Genomic DNA, 20463 nt, shown 5'->3' with positions numbered 1-20463 from the left:
CATACCATGAGTTGTTATATGTAATCCTTCTCATTATTGGATGGTTGTGACCATACCTAGGTTTCGTCATGATCCTTTCTATTGGATGGTTGTGACCATACCTTGGTTTCGTCATGATCCTTTCTATTGGATGGTTGTGCCCATGCCTTGGATCCATTTACATGATCTTTCTCTAGATGGCTACGTCCATACCACAATTCATGTACCATTTGTCAGAGTTTTCAATGATGTATATGTATTTATGCTTGTTTGTAGGTTTTCCAACGACGAACTCTAGTTCCCCACATCCACTTGTAAAGCATTTCATCCGTCACTCTAGTTTGGTCTTCACACTTTAGGGGGCATCTGTTACACAAAATTTTCTCACTGTCCCTGTACTCCCCATCCATGATCCTGGAGGACCTCTACAGTGAACCTGACATGCTTTCCCATCATGAATAAAATCGCAGTATGTCCCTCTTCATGAGCAGAATAATTCCCCTTTACATCATTTCCCAAGAATCTTCCTTTTATCCCAGTTTACAAGAGAGGCACTACTGACCAGTTTCCTCCTCGTGACAATTTGCAAAGATTAAAACTAGCCCTAGCACCGTATGGAGTGACTGAGCCCTTTTCCAGTCATTACAATCCTCTTTTGGAAAGTTTTTTTAATATGGAGTTGAAGCTTCCAGTTCTAGAAGCTTCGTAACAGAAGTCTGGTAGATGGTTGAGCTGGATGGAGCCAAAGAAGTTAGTTTTGGCTCCTTTCCCCTATTAGGATGGAACAAAATCAAGAGATAATACTTTCTCCCATGATGAGAGGAACCATCTCCCATCAATCCAAGCTATATAAACCTCTCTTTTCCCAGGCTAAACTAGTTTTTGGAGTGAGTTTGAATGATCAGCAAGACATCCATATCTTGTAGCCTTCTAGTGTATGTTTGAGGGAAAATAGTGTGTTTTGGTTTGGTTTGAGACTAGAGGGAAGAGGCCTTAAAACTTCCATATTTGGGGCTATCCATGAAGTGCTAGCAGAAGTGTGGGAACCCGAATACCTCGGAGGAGACCAACAACATCAAGGCATTGGTTGTAATATCTTTCTGATTTATATGAATACAACTATTGATTGATTTCCTACATGAAGTGTTACCTTACATCTTTATGGCTTAATGTTCCTTGACATGTTAAGTAGGATGAATACAATATTGTATGCTATCATGTTTATTGTTGTTGTTGTTTTCTTGCTTCAGGTATTCTAAGGAAGGAAACTGAAAGTCGCCGGAGTGAGGAAGCAGGATCATCACTAAGTGGAATAGTGTTCTAAGAGGTAGGTCCTCTTAATTGATTCTAGCTTAAGGAGATTTTCCATAGATTGTTTGTTTGTGGCTAGGCCCGCTCTCTCGAGCTAGAGGAATTGTTTGTGTCCGCACTGAGAATTTACCTACACCACAGGGTCTGCAAAAGACAATCGTGAACTTTTGCAAAGGTATAGAATCTGATTAAGGGAAGTTATATCGATAAGCCCTAAATTCTTATCGACCTATGTGAAGGAAGGTTTAAGGCATAAAATGACATTACACTAATATTTTGGTGTGGAAAGTTGGTTCCAACATGCCCCCATACTGCTTCGAGTGAGACTTTAGTCTGCACTCTACGGATTGATGCCAAAAGGGCCAGTAGTGTAGGAATTTGTTTGGAAAAAATAACTCTAAACCTAGGTTAGGACCCACTAAGCCAATAGTGGTGTTGTTATTTACTTTTGGCTTCGATAGGTTATCCTAGGTCACCTCACCTTGGATTTTTCCTTTGTTTTTCAGTTTGCAGTTGCCTTTCCCTTGCGTCAAATTCACAAATCCAAATTCTTGCCTCTTCTGTTTAAACTTTTGCTCGATCTTGACAATGTGTCGGTAGGCGCCACCAAGCGAGGAGATACCTAGGAACTCTATCTCATCCTGGATGTATTTGTGCAAACAACTGTGGTACTTGAGTACCAGATGCCGCTTAGAATCCTTGATATCCAACTTCATGCAAAGGGTATAAAAATATTTGTGAACACTGGCATGTCTTGATCCCTCCCCTGCCATAGTGTGGTGCACTTTATGTACTTACCTTCATAGTTCCCAATAGGGTAATACTGTTCCTTGATGACATCTTTTAAAGAGTTCCAAGTGGGTGTGGCTAAAAATAGTGAGGATTCCCTCTCGTCCTTTTTCTCATAGTAGGTTTCCCACTAGTCCTTGATGTGGCAGGCGGTTTTTAGGAGTGCAAAAGAAATAGTTTCCCTATTCAAAAAATCCTGAACTAAAAAATACCCTTCCAACAGGTTTAACCATCTGCCTATGATGTTTGCATCTATCTAGCCTTCAAATATGGGAATATCAAAGCTGACTTGTACCTTGAAGGGAGTGGTGCCTCTAAAGTGGATTTCAGATGAAGATGTGTCACCTATGGGAATCTGCCGAAGGATTTGGGCAAAGTTTTCTATCATCGCGTTCCTTTGTCGCTTGAGGGCTTCTTTGAGCAATATTTTGAAGGGATCTCCTACTCCCTAATCTTTATTTTCTTCCACCATGGGAGGTCATTGGGATTTGCGAGGTTGGTCATGCAAAGGTTCAACCAATTTGAGCCCTAACTACTTATACCCTGACCTCACTGGGGACATACAAAGAAAAACAGAGGAATTGAAAACCACTTTGGTACCACTAATAGACTTATGCAAGAATGAAAAAAAATACAGATGTAATCATAAACACAAAGACGTAGCAAAATAAAACTTCATTTGATTAATACCAAAGAAACCAAATATACTTACATACATAATGGAAATAAACTAGCTCGAGCAATGGTAGCTTATCTCTAAGAAGAGATGCGATGGCTAAATTCCTCTAAACTATGTTACAATGAGGCATGAAGGCCTATTAATTATTCATAAATAATGGAAAATCCTTGACATCCAAAAACCTAACCCTAGGAGATGAAGCTCCAAAACTATGGGCCACGTTTGGGTAAATTGGTACATCAACTTCCCAGGGTTGTAACTTTGGCATACAATCTTTGTTTGATGTGCATGATACCTCATTATAAAGATATATCTGAGGAATATAACTTATACGTAGAAATGTTATCCAAACTATAATAATTGTCTACTTTCCAAAAAACTTGTTTAGGGCCTCAAAATGGCGTCGGAAGTTCAGGACCCGAAAAACTACCAAAAATGGTAAATTGTGCTACAATTAAGAAAATTGAAAAGTTGAAAGAAACAATGATCAAGGTCCAAGTGGAATAGGTGGATGGCCACCAATATCAACTTGGATCAAGCTACATCTTTCACCTCCACTTGGAATTTTCCATATTCTCCCTTTACCTCTCACACTACTCTCAAACTGTGTTTCCTCAGTCATTTTGTTTAAGAAATTAGAGATGTCGTGGGAATCCATCTTGGTGCAAGACAAACCTCTAAGAGGTCATGGGCTTGGCTAGGAGGTTTCCCCAAACCTAATTCACTCCCTCCTACCTTCATCCATCTCTTCTTGCCCTCAAGGCACCATCTCCACCCTCAAAAGACACTCGGAAATCCTCCTATAGAATTACAGGGCCTCCTATAGCAATACAGGACCTCCTATAGCAACATCTATATCCAGCCTGTAGCACCATTTTCATCTACCTTTTCTACTCCCCACTTCAACCTTATCTTGGTTAATATGAATAATGAACCCCAACATGTGATTTGATGATCTAGAGAAGCTCGTATACCACTCCAATCTCCTCTCCTCACTGCAAAACAAAGTATAATTAGTGTTTTTAATCCGCAAGCATGTTACAAGTTAGATTTCTTATTTTCAAGAAATTGTAAAGTATATCAATGATACATGCAAGGAGGTTATTTAGTTGATGAAATGTGAAAAATAGAGTAGCTTCATTTTTTCAAGTAGACTAGCCCTTTTCTCATGTAATGTTAATTAGAATCTACAAGTTGAATGAATGGAATTTTCACTTTCCGAGTTAAAATCAATTTCATCATGAGTTTTTGCTATAGTTGAGTTGGAGGAATGATCTCGGAACACCTTGATATGATGTCCTGACTGAGGATTGCATGAGTAGAACTTAACCTAATATTCATACAACACTATCACGTCTAAGTTTGTACGAACCCTGGGTTGATAATTTAAGTTGAGGATCCCATGCGAGTTGCAACACTCTTGGTGCAATACCAAAGCTCACCACTGGATGACCATTGTTTCAGCCGCTCTTTTTCTTATTGTATTCCCATGTTCAAATAGATTATTATGTGTGGAGTTACTTTGAATATTATCAAAGTTATCAATAGGTCCTTCCTCCTTAGGTTATGATTTTTCTGACTTATCTATTCTCATAGGTGACTGAGAAGGATTTTTCATGTTAACTTGTGTCTCCTTCTATAGAGATGATCAAACAGATCCCGAACCGAGATATTGACTGCTATGTGGAGGGCACTATTGACATGCCATATTATGGGTAAATCTACTGCCCTATTAGAAATTTCCTGAGACGTCTGATGTATTAGAAATTTCCTCAGACTATTGGGGAAGAGACAGGGTTGTTGTCGACACAAAATTATTTCTCTCATGAAACTATTTCCTCTGCCCCCTTTTAGCATGTTCCCTCAACTGTTCCCCTTCTTGTCTCTTTGTTTTTGAGGCAACTAGTTCGGCAAACCCTATTTTTGGTTTCTTCCCCACACCTTCTTGTAGTTGCTTTGATATCAAGTCTTTCTCTACGCAACTATCCATGTCCAAACTCCATTTGTGGGCCTCCTTTCTTTCCTTCCCTCGAGATACTAGGATTTCCTTCTTTAGAGTGGGGCTAGGGTTTGTTGATAAAAATTCATTTGGGGATTTCACTACACTCCCTTTAGCTTCCTTTGATCCTGATGTTTTTATAGAATTTTTACATGCTTAGTAGGTGATTTAATAGGGGTCTCGGTCTCTTTGCCCAACTTCTTTGATTTAGGACTTATTACTCTCTTCTTTAATTTTGTTTGGTCTTCTTCCCCAGGAAAATTTCTAGCCAAAAAAATTAGCCAGGTTTCCTTCTGTTGCTCCATCTTATGAATGATAATCATCTTAATAAGGCACTGATGGCATCAACTAGTTTCAACCCTTTTAGAGGTCGTTTGGACACTTCTAGCCACTTTGTGCAGACTTTGACAAAGGAAGAAAGGGAAATTGACATCACAACCATCGATAAAATGGAGAAGAAGCCTTATATGGTAAAGGAATACAACTACATACCTTCCTTCGCAATTTATAAATCTCTGTAGCATTGTGAGAAGTGGCAACCATTCCTCTGCAATGCAACTCCTGAGGACTCCTTTGGACCAATTGATAGGTTTGTATGTCAGCCTAAGAAATTTTTAGCACTCTTTCCAGTTGACATGGAACCCTTTGAAATACTTCTCACCAATCAGAGGTAAACCCGTCACCTTTGTTATCACCAACAAATGATCACCTAGCCATTTATAATTAGGTGGATCGAAATACACCATGTAGGATTAATTTTACCATAGTAAAATCACTTTCACCTTGGGAAATAATTTAGTAAACAATTTCTATTAAATTATTTTCTAATTAAAATAAAAATACCCCATGAGAATAATTGAATAAATCATTATTTATTTAACTTTCTCTAAAAATTATTATTAAATCATTGTTTGATAATTATTCCTTGTCACATTTTACTAAATCTCCTAGGAATAATTAAATAAATCACTATTTATTTATTATTCCTTAATTCCATTATCAAAATAATTGTGAAATATATTTAATAATTATTTCAATTTCACACCATTTTTAATCCTAGTGAGATAATTAATAAATCATTTTATTTGTTAATTATTTCTAAATAAAGATATTTGGTCATTTTAAATATGTTTTCCCTCTCCAAAAAACATAATAAAGTATTCCTAATAGTTAGATCTTGATTTGGTCAATATTGTTTTATTATTCTCCATTTTTGAGATTAACTCAATACTTTGTTATAAATAGGAGGGTTTTCCATTCACTTTTCACCACGATCATTATCATCGTCACCATTATCATCTCTTTTATTTTGAGCTCCCATTTGAGTTCTCCACATTGTTTTGGGTTTTTCACACATTGAGAGAAGGTCGATTACTAAAGCATCAAGGACATCAAAGGACTCATCCCATGGAGGGGGATTTGCAGACCATTTTTGGAGATCTCCTTCACCAGGTGTTATCAATAAAGAATGCACTCAACTTAAAGTATTTCCATTTGGGTTACTACATTGGATATCTTTACTATTGTTTTCTATTCTAGATCATATATTTTTGTTGTTGTAGGTTTCTGATGTTTTATTGCAGAAATGAATCGTAAGCAACCACAAATTGTTGTTAGGGTCAAGTGAAGTGTTTTTGCTACACCTTTCGAGAAATTTCACACTAACAAATGGCAAATCCACTGGTGTAATAAAACTTCTCTTGGGTGACTGAAGTTTTAGTAAAATTCAAGGTTTTTTATAGCTACTTTTAGCATCTCAATATCTATTTATAGTATTATTTCCTTTTTTGTCAAAATTTTGAATTCTGGTGGTTTTTTGGCTCTTTCCGCTGGTCACAGATACCAACAGAGTAGGATATGAAAAACTCTGTGTGAGATCTGCCAACCGAGAGTACCAGGAGAAAATATGGATTTTGGTACTTTTCCAAAAAAAAATCAGATTTGCCAAGAGTGCTATCTACAAACTGTGAAGGGTACTTCGCCTCTATTTTTAGCCTCCCCTAGGTCGAGATAAAATTAATTTTTCATTTTGACAAAGGAAAAAACCCCCTAGGGTTTAGAGTACACCTCCACATTGTTAAGAAGAGATTGGCTGAGTGAGGAGTCTAGGGTTTCAACATTTTCAGCCACTAATTTTCAGAGTCTAATCCATTACTTTTTAGCACTTTTGGATAGGTTTCTTTTACCTTTTCTCCCTTTAGAGTTTGGGTTTTCCTTTCCCCCTTAGGATCCCCTTGAGCATCCTAGGTTTTAGAGCTTCACACCTATCCTTTGCAACATTTTTCACCTCTAATTTTTGTTGTTTTTCTGCACCATTTATAGCAGATTAGTGCCTCTATATCTTAGTCCCTTGACATTAGGTATTTTATGCATTTTTATGTTTCTTTGAGTAGCTTGTTTTCCCTCTCTTTCTTAGCTGCTTCATAACCTTTGTGGGTGGGGTTTTGTGTGCTTGATTGACTATTTATTTTTTGTCATTTTCTAATTTATTTAAAGTATTTCAGCACTTTATTTTCAGTAACACATGGCATCATAAAACATGCCCAATTAACTCATCCACTTGACACATTATTTTAACACATTCATACCGTAAGCGAACGTGAACTTGGTTAACACCACCAAGCCAAGAATTGAAACATTACACCTTAATAACTCAACACACATAGATTAAGCCCACTTGGGCACTAGGGCCAAACAATCTTTGTAGTGTAGGTGTAGGATCGGTGGGATATGCTTACAATAACACCCATCGATCACTTTCATTGAGAAATAGAAGTTGACATATTAGGGAGCTTCAAATCCTTCACCATCCCATGGTCCAAAGTCGAAGTGCGTCAGAAAGCTGATTCAAAGGGGGTTAGGCTAGGTCATCATGCAAGAAGTTCTCCTCGGGGCTACCCAACCCGTGGTAGAGAATCTTGTGCATTGGCTGACTACCAAGGAGCTCAAGACTCGACCAACCCTGTGGAATGAAGGTAATCATAGTGACTGATCTTAGGAAAACACCCTATACGAATGGCTATGGGAAGAAATTAGTTCTCTACCCTACCTTTCTCTAGATAACACTGCTTGCAGGGATGAGATTTCGTCAAGTAAGAAGTTATATGGAAGGCCATTTGAAACAGTAGATCTAGGATTGTTTGAGGATTTAGACCACCTATAGGCTAGAGATATTTTTCTTTGATAGGATGTCCTTGCTTTTATTAGAGTAACATCATTAATATAGTTAGTTTACACTTGGAACCACTGCACTAGGTGTCTGCTTCCATTTTGTTTCTCTTTTATTCCTATCATTAGCCTTTAGTCCTTAGAGTTATCATTTTTTTGAAATCATTGCACCCCCTAGGCATTTGTCACGATAATTTTAGGTCTTCACCCTTAGTTCTCATTGGGACATATTACTCCTCCCCGTAGAGTTAGAGTACATCATCTGAGTCCTTCATTGAGTCATCATTTTGATTCTAATTCTATTGGTTCTTCTAGTTCCTCCTTTGATTTCGCATCTTCTCAACCCCCTACCACCACCATGTCAGGCACAATGTGGGTGTGGGAAACTAGGGTGGTAACCTAGGTACCAACCAAGGTAAACCCACCATTGGAACCCCCACCGGCGTGGTCACTTCTCCTCCATTAATTCCTTTTATGGCTAGTTTAAGTCTCCCCAATTTCACCCAGCTCATCAATGATCCCATTCTCCATGATCCCACTTGGCCCACTATGCCTACTAAACTCCCTTCATACATCCCAAAGTTTGAAGGTAATCCTGAAGAAGATCCCAGTAATCATGTTCCCTAATTCCACATGTGGTGTTCATCAAATTCTATCAGTGAAGACTCTATCCATCTTCTCTTGCTCCAATCCATGCATACTGGAGCTACTGCTAAGTGGTATATCCATCAACCCAAACCCACTCATTCCACTTTTGTGACTCTTGCCAAATATTTTATTACCTATTTCCAGTTACCTCTCCATTATGACAATGGCACCGAAATATTGACTTATTTTCATCAAACTTCTGCCACTCGCCTATCTGAAGGAGAAGCATATTTATAGATCTTGAATTTGAAGACCGCATCTATATGGATTTGTTCCTTAGCTATCTTTTGGCCCCCATTGCAAAAGATGTCGTGTCACACTTCCCCCAGTCTCAAGAAGATGCACTCCAAGTAGCCTTAAAATTTGATCTGATCTTGCCTCAGCCTGGTGCTGTTAATGCACTGTGGGCATCTCATGCCACGTATGGCATAGTTGGAACCATTTAACACCTTCAACCATATTCTTCATCTCCAATGAGTTATGGTCCACCTCAGGGAGGGAAAAATACCTCTTACACTTATCCCTCCTCTAATCCTCCACATGGAAACTCTTATCTAGGTCCCAACATGCCATATGCATATCCCCATCCACATCAACATATGTTAGGGCCAACTATTGCACCACATGGTTATCCCAATGTTGTGCCATCTCCTTATTATCATTATGCAATCCCCTAGCGCTCTAGCCCCTCTCGCACCAACGCCCTAGCCCCCATGCTTTTTCCCCCTCTGCCACAACAACCACCTCCTCCATAAGGTCAAGTGTATGCTCAATAGAGTAGACCTAATACCCCTAACCCGAAGAAAATGAAAAAGGGAAAGGGTAACTAGAACCAACAATCTCAAGGTAATCAGCAAAGCCAGGGTCCTACACCCAATGCACCTCAGGGTCCTCAACCTAACCCAGCAACCCAACAACATGGTGAATAGCCCAAGAAAAACAAGGGTCTTTGTATGATCAATCCTTGTGCTTGTTGTGGAGTATATGGCCATTATACTCATTATTGTCCCCTTTTACCTCAGATGTATCAAGTATGGGGAGCTCAAGCAGTTGCTTCTCGGAGACCACAACCCATCGCTCCTCCTCCCCCTCCTTCGTAATTTCAACCGGCAATGCTTACCAATCCTTTTCCTCACCATGGATACATTGTTTCCCAACCTACACTAGGTCAGGGAGCTCAGCAAACTCCACCATGATTTTCAGATTCTTGTGATGAATTATGATGAGGTCAATACTGAGTAGGTCAACCTTCAAACCCAATCATGCCAATACAACAAGCCATCCGCTAAGTCAATGATTGAGTCCCAACCCCAAGTTTCTGCTGAGCCCCTATTGTCATCCAATGGTACTTTACCGATCCCTCAGCCTAAGGTTGAGGTTATTCCTAAGATCCCCAAAGGACCATTTACGTCGAAACGTTTCTTCTGTTAAAGCTGCCCATACCTATAGCATAGTAGATGGCTTGGAACAGTCTCCTACTGCAATGTCAATGCTAGAAGTTCTCCATACATGTCCATCCCAACAGAAAGCTCTAGTCTCTACTTTGGTGCCTTGGATCCCTAAGACGATCATATGATTAGCTTCCATGTTAAAAATTCAGAAAATCCTCCCCTATTTCATCCATTGCATTTAAAATACCAGTCTCCATTAGAAATTCCACTATTCTGTGGTGTATCATAGACGAAGGTGCCTCCACCTATGTGATGGCTACTAGTGTTTGGATGTGACTTGGTTCCCAAGACCTGTCCCCATCCACCATCACTCTCTATGCTTAGGATGGTCATTCCTCACATCCCCTTGGCTTATGTCACAACTTTCCAATCACAATTGCCGGCAAGACTTTCCTCATTGACATTGAAGTCATTGATGCTCCATTAGACTATAAAATCATTTTGGGTCATAGTTATCCCTATGCTATGTTAGTCATCGCATCTGTGATTCACCGTAAGATGTGCTTTCCCCATAATGGAAATATCGTCACCATTCGTCCCTCTATGTACTATGATTCCAAAGTATAGACTTCACCTCAGTCCAACATTTCTTTTGTGACTAATAAGGTTGTCTCATCTCTCACCAATGTTTGTCCTAGAGTATAAAAATATTCCACTATACTTGGTGCTTATTATGGTCCACCACCTACTCCTTTTAAGCCTAGCTCATCCAGTTTTTACATGCTCCAAGCATCACGGGCCACCCACAAACAGTCAGGTATACCTTCACAGCAGCCTGCACCTCCGCAAACTACTATTATTAACTCAACTGAGCACTTCCGATACTACTCCTCAAGGACCATTTCCTTATGTTGGTATCTCTCCTAGTCCATTTCCACCCAGAGTCGTCCCCTTAAGCCTTAACCTTCTAAGAGAAGTTCCTCTAGGCCATTATCCTTCTGGTTAGATATCGTTCTTATTTCCACCCCTAGGAGTTTATTCTACACCTGTCATGACCACATTGCATTTTCCTAACATTACCTTGGGGATCCCAATCTGGTACATTGATCCTCCTGCAAACACTCCTCCCAATCAACTCAAACCTTACACTGCTTTGACCCTGGTCCAACCTGTTGTTCCTACCCCTGCCTTTTCTTTAGTTCCACAGCAACCTCAACAGGAACCTACACTTGTTGCGAAAGCATCCAGTGAGGGGAGAAAAGCGCAGGAAAAGGGAACCAAAGACAAGGCACCCCTAGCAACTCAAGCTCCTCCTAAGCCGCTAAAGTCGATTCTTCCATTTTCTTTGTGTGATGTTGTTGGTCATGCCACCAATAATTGTCCTGAACTCCCTCATGTCAAGAATATGGTCTCTGATACCTTCCCTGATTCTAACATTCCTGAGGTCCATGTCACCTTACCTGATTCAGCTAAGTAAAACAAATCATTACACACGAATTACCCATGTCCTTTGTGTGATAATTATGGCCATTATTCTCATTTTTGTCTCTGTCTCAAATATTTTCATGATACCCTTCAAGTGCTTCAGGAATTAGAGGTTGCTCGTAGTGAGTCCACCTCTCCTCTACCTGCATTTTAGGGTCCCACCCCTGTACCGGAACATGAGGTCTCTCATATACCCATTGGGATCTCTCCTCTTGATGTCAAGATGACAGATAGTACCACTACCATTCTCTACCTGTCATCATCCATGAGATCGATGCATTAGAACTCCCTTGATGTCTCCTATTGTGATTCTGTTGAACCTTCTTCGAAAAATGCCCCAATCTCAACATCAATAGATATTCCATCTACTTGTCATATGTCTCCTAACCTTGAAGATGCATATGTGAACCTTGTCTCTCATATAGATGCCTCAGGTATCTCTTCTCCATCATGTGGTCCCTCTTCGTCTAGTCCACCCATCTTCCATTCTGATGAAGACATCATGGAAGCTATGACCACTCCTGATTACCCTTGGGATGATATGGACCATCATGCGTACTTCTTTCTGCAGCAAACCCATGACCAATATGTTGTGGAATATAAAGAATTCATTCATGGTGAAGTCAATTGGTTTAGAAATCCCATTCCTACACTAGATTCTTTTGAAGAAGGAAATATGGCTAACATTTCGCCTACCATCAAAATTAACATTTCGAATAAACCAGGGATCAAAGAAAATATCATCTTGGGGGCACAATGCACCCCAAAATAAATTTATGCCTACACCATGTTATTCAAACAATTTCATGATGTTTTCATCTTGTCTTATTCCAAAATTCCTAGACTTGATCTCACCATTGTTGAACATCACATCGACACTTGCCTCAATGCCATACCCATTCGCCAAAACCAAAGGCCTATCCATCCTTCCAAACGTGAAGCTATAAAAGCTAAAATCGATAAGCTCAAGTCAATTGATTTCATCTATCCCATTGAATACACCACATGGGTGTCCAATCTTCTTCCCTTTCTTAACAAACAAGGCACCGTTCATGTTTGCATGGAATTTCGTGATCTGAACAAATCTTGTCCCAAAGATAACTTTCCCACACCCTTCATAGACTGGGTCATTGATGAGTGCGCGAGGCATGAGGTTCTATTTTTTATGGATGGATTCGCCAGATATTACCAAATACGTATCTGTTATGTTGATCAACTTAAACCACCATTACTAATCCATGGGGAACTTTCACTTACAAGGTCATGCCTTTCAATTTAAATAATTTTGGGACCACTTTTCAACATGCCATGTCCTACTATCTCATATTGTCCTTGCATATCTATAAGATCTCATTTCTCATTCAAAACTTTGGTCGCAACACCTTCATGACTTGTGTACTGTGATCCTTCAATGTCGCAACTATAACATCCACCTCAAACCCCTTAAGTGTGTCTTTTATGTTCCTGTCGACCAACTTTTGGGCTTCATTGTGTCCAAAGATTGTATCACTCTTGACCCTCTCAAATTTCAATCCATTCATGAACTTCCTTCTCCTCGTATCCTTCGCTAGTTACAAAGCCTCCAAGGCAAAGTTAACTTTCTTTGTCAGTTTGTCCCTGACTATTCCACAATGGCGCATGGGTTTCTTAGACTCCTTTCATCTAACATTCCATTTTTTTTGGATGACCAAGATGAACAATATTTCGATGCCCTAAAATGTTCTCTCACCTTTTCTCCCTTGATTACTCTACCTAACCTTGAGAGCGATTTCATCTTGTACATATTTGCGTCCACCTACTCGGTAGTTGGGGTCCTTATACAAGAAGATTCTGCAAGCAATGACCATGTCATCTACTATGTCAGTGAGAACCTTAATGGTCCCCTTGTGTCCTATTTACACAAAGAAAATTTGGCACTAGTTGTCATGTTCTCTATTCAAAAGCTTTGTCATTAAATCCTTATGTGTACACCAAAGTTGTGACTAATTCAGACCTCATGGATTTCCTATTGAGTCGACAAATCATTAATGGGAAGTATGCCCATTGGATCATTATTCTTCAAGAATTTGATCTCAAATTTGTTACACCCAAGAGTAAGAAAGTTTTAGTTCTTGTTGAACTCATTTCCAAATTTCCCACTAGTACACTTGATACACTGGTGAATGATGATCTTCCTGATCAACACTTGTTCACCATTACTACGGATTATCCTTGGTATGGAGACATCCTTACCTATTTGCAAACCCAGAAATTTAGCCCCCACTTAACTCATGATGATTGATGACATATTCAACATGAAGCCCCTCACTACCTCCTCATCAGGTGATGACCTTTATCATCGCGGTGTCAACACTGTCCTTCGTCATTGTCTCACCCAAGTTGAAATTGAGCAAGTTCTTAATGCCTGCCAAGATGGCGCTTGTGGTGGTCACCTCTATCGAATGGCCACTACCTAGAAAATCATGCACGCTAGGTACTTTTTTCCTTCTATCCTTAGAGATTGTATTGAGGGATTCAAAGACTATCCCAATTTCCAGTTATCCACCCCTAAGGTACGAGCTCTACCTGCTCCACTCCATCCCATCATCGCAACTGGTCCTTTCTTTAAATGGGCTATTGACTTTATGGAGTGTCTACCCCCATTTGATAATAACCACATGTATATATTCTTGGTCTTCAATTATTTTACCAAATGGTTTGAAGCCATGCCAACATTCAATAAGACCACGACTACTGCAACCCTTTTCTTCTTTAACCATGTTATCACTTGATTTGGGGTTCCAAAAAAATTAGTCTCCGACCATGGCCAACACTTTGAAGATGAGATATGGCATGAGATATCCTCTCTAGTAGGCTTCCAACACCAATATTCGTCGTCTTATTACCCCCAAGGAAATGGCCAAGTTGAATTTTTCAACAAAATACTTAAGACTATGCTTCAGCAAATGGTGAATAAACACAAGACCATATAGAATTTAATTCTCTTCCCTGCTTTGTGGGCATATAGAAATTCAGTCAAGACCTCCACTGGTTTCACTCCTTTCCACCTTTTTTTTGGAGAGGAGGCAGTATTAACAATCGAGTGTGAAGTCCCTTCCCTTCACCTTGTCATCAAACTCCTCCCGGGCACCCAACCTTTAGAAGAATGACTTATCATGCTTAAATGCACCAATGAAGACCTTCATGTTGCAATGAAAACCATTGAAGCAGCCAAAAATCACACCAAAGCTCAATATGATCGAAAATTCCACCCTCATACCTTCCATGAAGGTAATATTGTTCTTGTATATGATAAAGCTCATGATTTCCTAGGGCGTGGAAAGTTTGAACCATTATGGCTAGGACCTTACATCAAGAAAAGGGGCATACCTTTTATAAGGTCCAGAAGAAGAAATCATTCCCAATCCTCGGAATGCACTCTACCTCAAGAAATTTTACCCATAGCATTTCCCATTGAAATGAGTGCATCTCTTTCTTTCTTCTTGCATTTAGGTAGTTTTCATCCCCCACCATCTTACACATTGTCTTCATGTGTCTTTCAGATGGAACCATCATCCACGCCTTATATCGGTTATGCTGATGGGGTGAGTCTCTTCACCAGGAATCTAGCCTCGATAGCTTAGGCCATTTACACCCCTTTCCATTCATTAGTCAACTCCACCAGCATTTGCATTAGATATTCCACCAATAACCATGTCGAATATGATGTTGTGATAGGTTTGATAGTCAATGCCCTTGATCATCGCATCCTTCACCTTTATGTTGGTCTTGATTCCTTGCTACTTGTCATGCAATTGAATGACATTTATCATGTGTATAATCCTGTCCTATTTAGAAAATATCTACGAGTTAAGATTTTGGTGCGTGAATTTGAATCCATTTCATTCAATCATGTTTCTAGATCCCATAATCACTATGAAAATACCATTGCAAATAACATTCTAGATTGGAATTTATCACATGAATATACAAGAAGACATCCATAAACAAATGGCACCACAATCGTCATAAAAAGATACATAACCATGAATATGTATCGTAATACAATGTTTTGAGTCCGCTACTCTAAATACGTCCAACATGATCATCTATGATCTGGAGGCTCCCGAGCCAATGGCTCCATCCCCCACTAGCCCGTAGATCTCGTATTGCCTAACCGGCCATAGTTATGCTCTATGTGATTCCTCACCACTTTGAGGGAATACTTGTGCACTCATCTGTATAGTGATCTTCTAGTTCATGCCACCTATGCTTTGTCACCCTAGTCAATAGCACATCAAATCTATGTCAGAGGTTCTCCAGTAGAGCATCACTCCCATATCTCTGTTGTGATGTGGCCCCACCCTAATCTATAGCCCCAGGCATTGTAGATCGTCTCATTTATCCCGTTGGCCTCACCGTTGTTATATATGCATACCACAAAGTTTAGAAATTAGTACCATATCCACATATTTCTTAAATTATAAATGCATCAAATATATAACAACTTTCACTTACCATCTAGACCCCATGCTCGTCCCGGTGAAAATGGTAAGTCAGGATCACCCTGATAGTTCATGACACTATATGGATAGTCATATATGTATAGTGGCATCTAGTCCCAATGATAAAAAAAATCAAGATAGAATACTCATATGAATCCCCCTCCTCCACCTCGTCGTAGTAGCTACGCCCAATGACACATCCTAGTCTCATGTGGGCCCCCATCACGGATCTATACAAGAGGTTGAATAGTAGGGATCTTCTCAAAGAAGAGTGAGCATAACACTATCAAAAACAAATAGTTATCATTGGTCCTCTGTCTGCATAGTTTCAATTTTAATTTCAATGACGATAGCATCATCTAGGCCCACCCATAGTAAGTCCTTACCAACACACTCTCCACCAACATCATCTTCCCTCCAGTGATATGGTGGAAGGCATGACTACCCAAGATCTGCAACACTATTGCAACTATAGCTCATGCCTCAAGCCTCTCTAGGTCACTGATCTAAATGGTTGTGCCATTTTTACGACTCCTCGGTACACATTGGAAATAAAAAAAATCACATGTATGCCTCCCACAAGGCATCACTGGATGTATATCCCTTACCACCCCCAAGGGGGGAAATCCTATCAAAAAAATATATGTCTTGTATCGTGATCTTGATCCTATGCCCCTATACTATAAAGGCCTCCCGATCTAGGTCCCAGTAACTCACAATCCTCAACATCAAGGGCTCACCAACCCTCATCATAGGGTTCTCTAAGAACTTTAGCATGCCATATCATGCCAACACCCCTCTCACTGCTTGATTCCCCTGAATCTTAGCACGGAGAGACTCCAAATCTCATTCTCACCATGACATCTTCAACTCTTACATACCTGAAAAATACCATAATGTTTTGTTATTCCAAATTCAAAGTCATGTATGTCTAGTACTTAGCTTCAACTCACCAGAGACCACCAGTCCTACCCTTCCTCTCAACCTAGAGCGTCATTTTTCCCCTCAAATCTGTGTTGGACGCACTTGTAGGTTCAGTTTCTGTGCTCCAGAGCACAGAACATGCCCCCAAAAGTGCATTGCAACCATGAGGATGAGTAGGGGTCCCCCACAGTGAACTAAAGCCCTAATCTAAAAGTCTAATCCACCAAAAATTATGAGTAAGGTTAGGCCACCTACCTCCAACTTGCAGATCCTGATTCCGATGGTCGGTTTTTCCACTATGATATCCACAAGATTTAGGGCCTTCTCCTCCTCTCCAAATTCTCCACAACTCACTATGAAAATGAAGTGGATTTGGGAACAAAAAGACATTTTATAGCAAAACCATAGTTTTTTTTGTCACCCATTGCGACCAAATTGTAGCTCCATTCGAAGAACTGTTAGCACCATGGGAAAGATCTCACCGAGTTCTTTATTTTTAGTAATTTGACACTTCATTGGGAAACCATTTTTTCCATGAGGTCTCACTTTGCCACCTATTAAAATCGAATTTCTTCATTTGAGCCACCCATACTCTGGTACCATTTTACCTTTGCACTGGTTGACTCACGTGTCGATTTTCATCATGAGTAACCATCATTTACTCATGTTTTTATGGTCCCCTCCGAGCCTCCCCCATGTGGTAGCATCATCGAGTCACCCTTGTTCATAGCATCTGAGATGAGTCACCCTTGTATCTATGGAGTCTGTTCTAAGTCCCCTTGAGTCCAGTTACAGTGTTCCATACATCATTGTGTCACATCCATCCCATTTTATTCATATTTGGCCTCTAGCTCTACTGCTCCATATTTTCCTAACCCTCATTTGAGTCATTCACCATCCCCTCCAGAATCAAGTCAGTCATTGCCAAGTCAAATATCCATATCATTCTCTGACAAGGGAAGTCATTAGCCCATCATCCATCTTGTTTCCTTCCATTATCATCCTTGGTGTCAGTCCATCAATCACTCTACTATGATTCCTTATGCCTTTGGCAAGGATTCCTCATTGCCTTAACTCTGGTGGACCCTCTTATGTCGACCTCATCATATTTATTCTAGAAGTGCAGTATAGAGGGCGGTGTACCTCAGTTCTAGCTTTATATTTGTTCGATGCCTCAAATCAAGGAAAGGGAATCATAATTTCCCTTTGACTTGGATGTTTTTCATGTGCTTAACGCTGACTCCTTATCCCACGATTGAGAATCGTACACTTGACAGTTCAGTGATTCAGACGATTGTCCCAATGATTCTCAGGTGTGTGTCAGATGCTCTAGGCCTCATGAGGGGATGACCTTTCAGGTAGCCCCCCACATGTTTGGATGTCCGCAGATGTTGATCCAACCTTAGATGCAGTTCCACATATGTGACGAGTTCGGTTTCCACCGCTTGCAATGCCCATAGCATGCATGTCTCCTTCAAATGATCCATTCAGATCTTCAGAGCCCTTTCCTATTCAACATGGATTCTTCGATTTCGATCCCCCCTCACCATGTCAGTTTGAGGCGCATTATGTCTCATCTACTCAGATGTTATTTTATTCAGTCTTGGAATATGTCTTTCTAGGCACATTATGTATATGAGATACATTGTATTATTTTTTGGCCCATTGATGCCAGCATATCATGTATCATATACTTTGTAGCTTAGTCCCACATTGTTGGGCTAACCATTATCCTTTGTACACAGTTATCTCGACGAGTAGGCTATGCCTCCCCTACCTCATTTGATATCATGTACTCCAACATAAAAGGAGACTTCTATGAGTTTAGTAGGTCTCGCCCCCTCCATATTTCCCTGTCCTTACATTGCTTCAACTCTCTCTCTCTCTCTCTCCTTCGGTGTCTTGTGGAAGTGTAACCTACAACGTATTCGGTCATACTATTTTCTCCTAACACTCATACGTTGGGGGCAAATTTGGTATCACCAAAAAATGATCACCTAGCCATTTTTAACTAGGTGGATTGAAATACACCATGTCAGAATAATTTTACCATAGGGAAATAATCTAGTAAACAATTTTTATTAAATTACTTTCTGATTAAAATTAAAAAACCCCATGAGAATTATTGAATAAATCATTATTTATTTAACTTTATCTAGGAATAATTATTAAATCACTGTTTGATAATTATTCCTTGTCACATTTGACTAAATATCCTGGGAATAATAAAATAAAACAATATTATTTATTATTCCTTAATTCCATTATCGGAATAATTGTTAAATAACTATTTAATAATTATCTCAATTTCACACCATTATTAATCCTCGCAAAATAATTAACAAATCATTTTTTTTCCCTTGGAAAAATCTGGGCAGATCAACCGCGAAGGGAATCTTTTAAACCTCGTCGGCCAGACTAGCAGGGCCTAACCCCAAGGGCGTCGAGGAGAATTGATCCTGTGACCTACCGATTGGCAAGGTACTTAACAACGGGGACTCAACCATTTGAGCTAACCCTTGGGGCTATCCTTTAAATATCTTTTCCCTCTCCAAAAATATAATAAAGTATTCCTAATAGTTAGATCTTGATTTGGTCAATATTATTTTATTATTCTCCATTTTTTAGATTAACTCAATAGTTTGTTATATATAGGAAGGTTTTCCATTCATTCTTGAGTTCTCCACATTTTTTTTGGTTTTTCACACATTGAGAGATAAGATCGGTTATTGAAGCATCAAGGACATCAAAGGATCCATCACACGGAGGGGGATTCGTAGACCCTTTTTGTAGATTTCCTTCACCAGGTGTTATCAACAAAGAATGTATTCAACTTAAAGTTTTTCCATTTGGGTTATTGCATTGGATATATTTACTATTGTTTGATATTCTGGATTGTATATGTTTTTTGTTGCAGGTTTCTCACTTTTTATTGCAAATCTGTATCTTAAGCAACCACAATTTTTTTTTAGGGTCACTTTTCACCAAGTGACTTAAGTGAAGTGTTTTTGGAACACCTTCCAAGAAATTTCACACTAATAACCTTGCTCGTTAATTCATCTATTATCTCAATCTTAAGATCTCTAACTTTTGCAGTCTTCCCATTGAAGTTTTGAGAAAATTCCATGGTGTCCTTGTCATTATTCCCTTAAAGACTTTACTGGTAGATTCTACCTGACCATTAGCCTGAGGATGGTATGGTGTAAACTTTCAGTGCTTGATTTGGTACTGTTTAGTGATGGATTTTACCATCTTTGAAGTAAATTGTGTCCCCTGATCATTGACAATCTACCTAGGTACTCCAAAACAAGCAGATACGTCTTCAAAGAGAAAATCTACAATAGAATTTTCACTAGAAAAATATAAAGCTTTGGCTTCTACCCATTTTGTCATGTAATTAGTGAAGACTAGGATATACCTCTTCTTCCTAGACATAGGAGAAATAGGCCCTACGATATCTAATTCCCACTTTTCAAAGGTTTCAATTGATAATTAGGTTCAAAGAGGCGTATCATCACTTGGGACTAGTTTTCTCATCCTCTAGCAAGCATCACAATTAGAAACAAACGTCTTAGCATCTTTAGAAAGGGTGGGCCAGTAATAGCA

The sequence above is a fragment of the Pinus tabuliformis genome, chromosome Q (assembly GCF_031772625.1).
Source record: "Pinus tabuliformis cultivar Carrire ecotype Pingquan chromosome Q, CPIR1, whole genome shotgun sequence".
Taxonomy (NCBI): domain Eukaryota; kingdom Viridiplantae; phylum Streptophyta; class Pinopsida; order Pinales; family Pinaceae; genus Pinus; species Pinus tabuliformis.
This window is presented reverse-complemented; position numbering follows the sequence as displayed.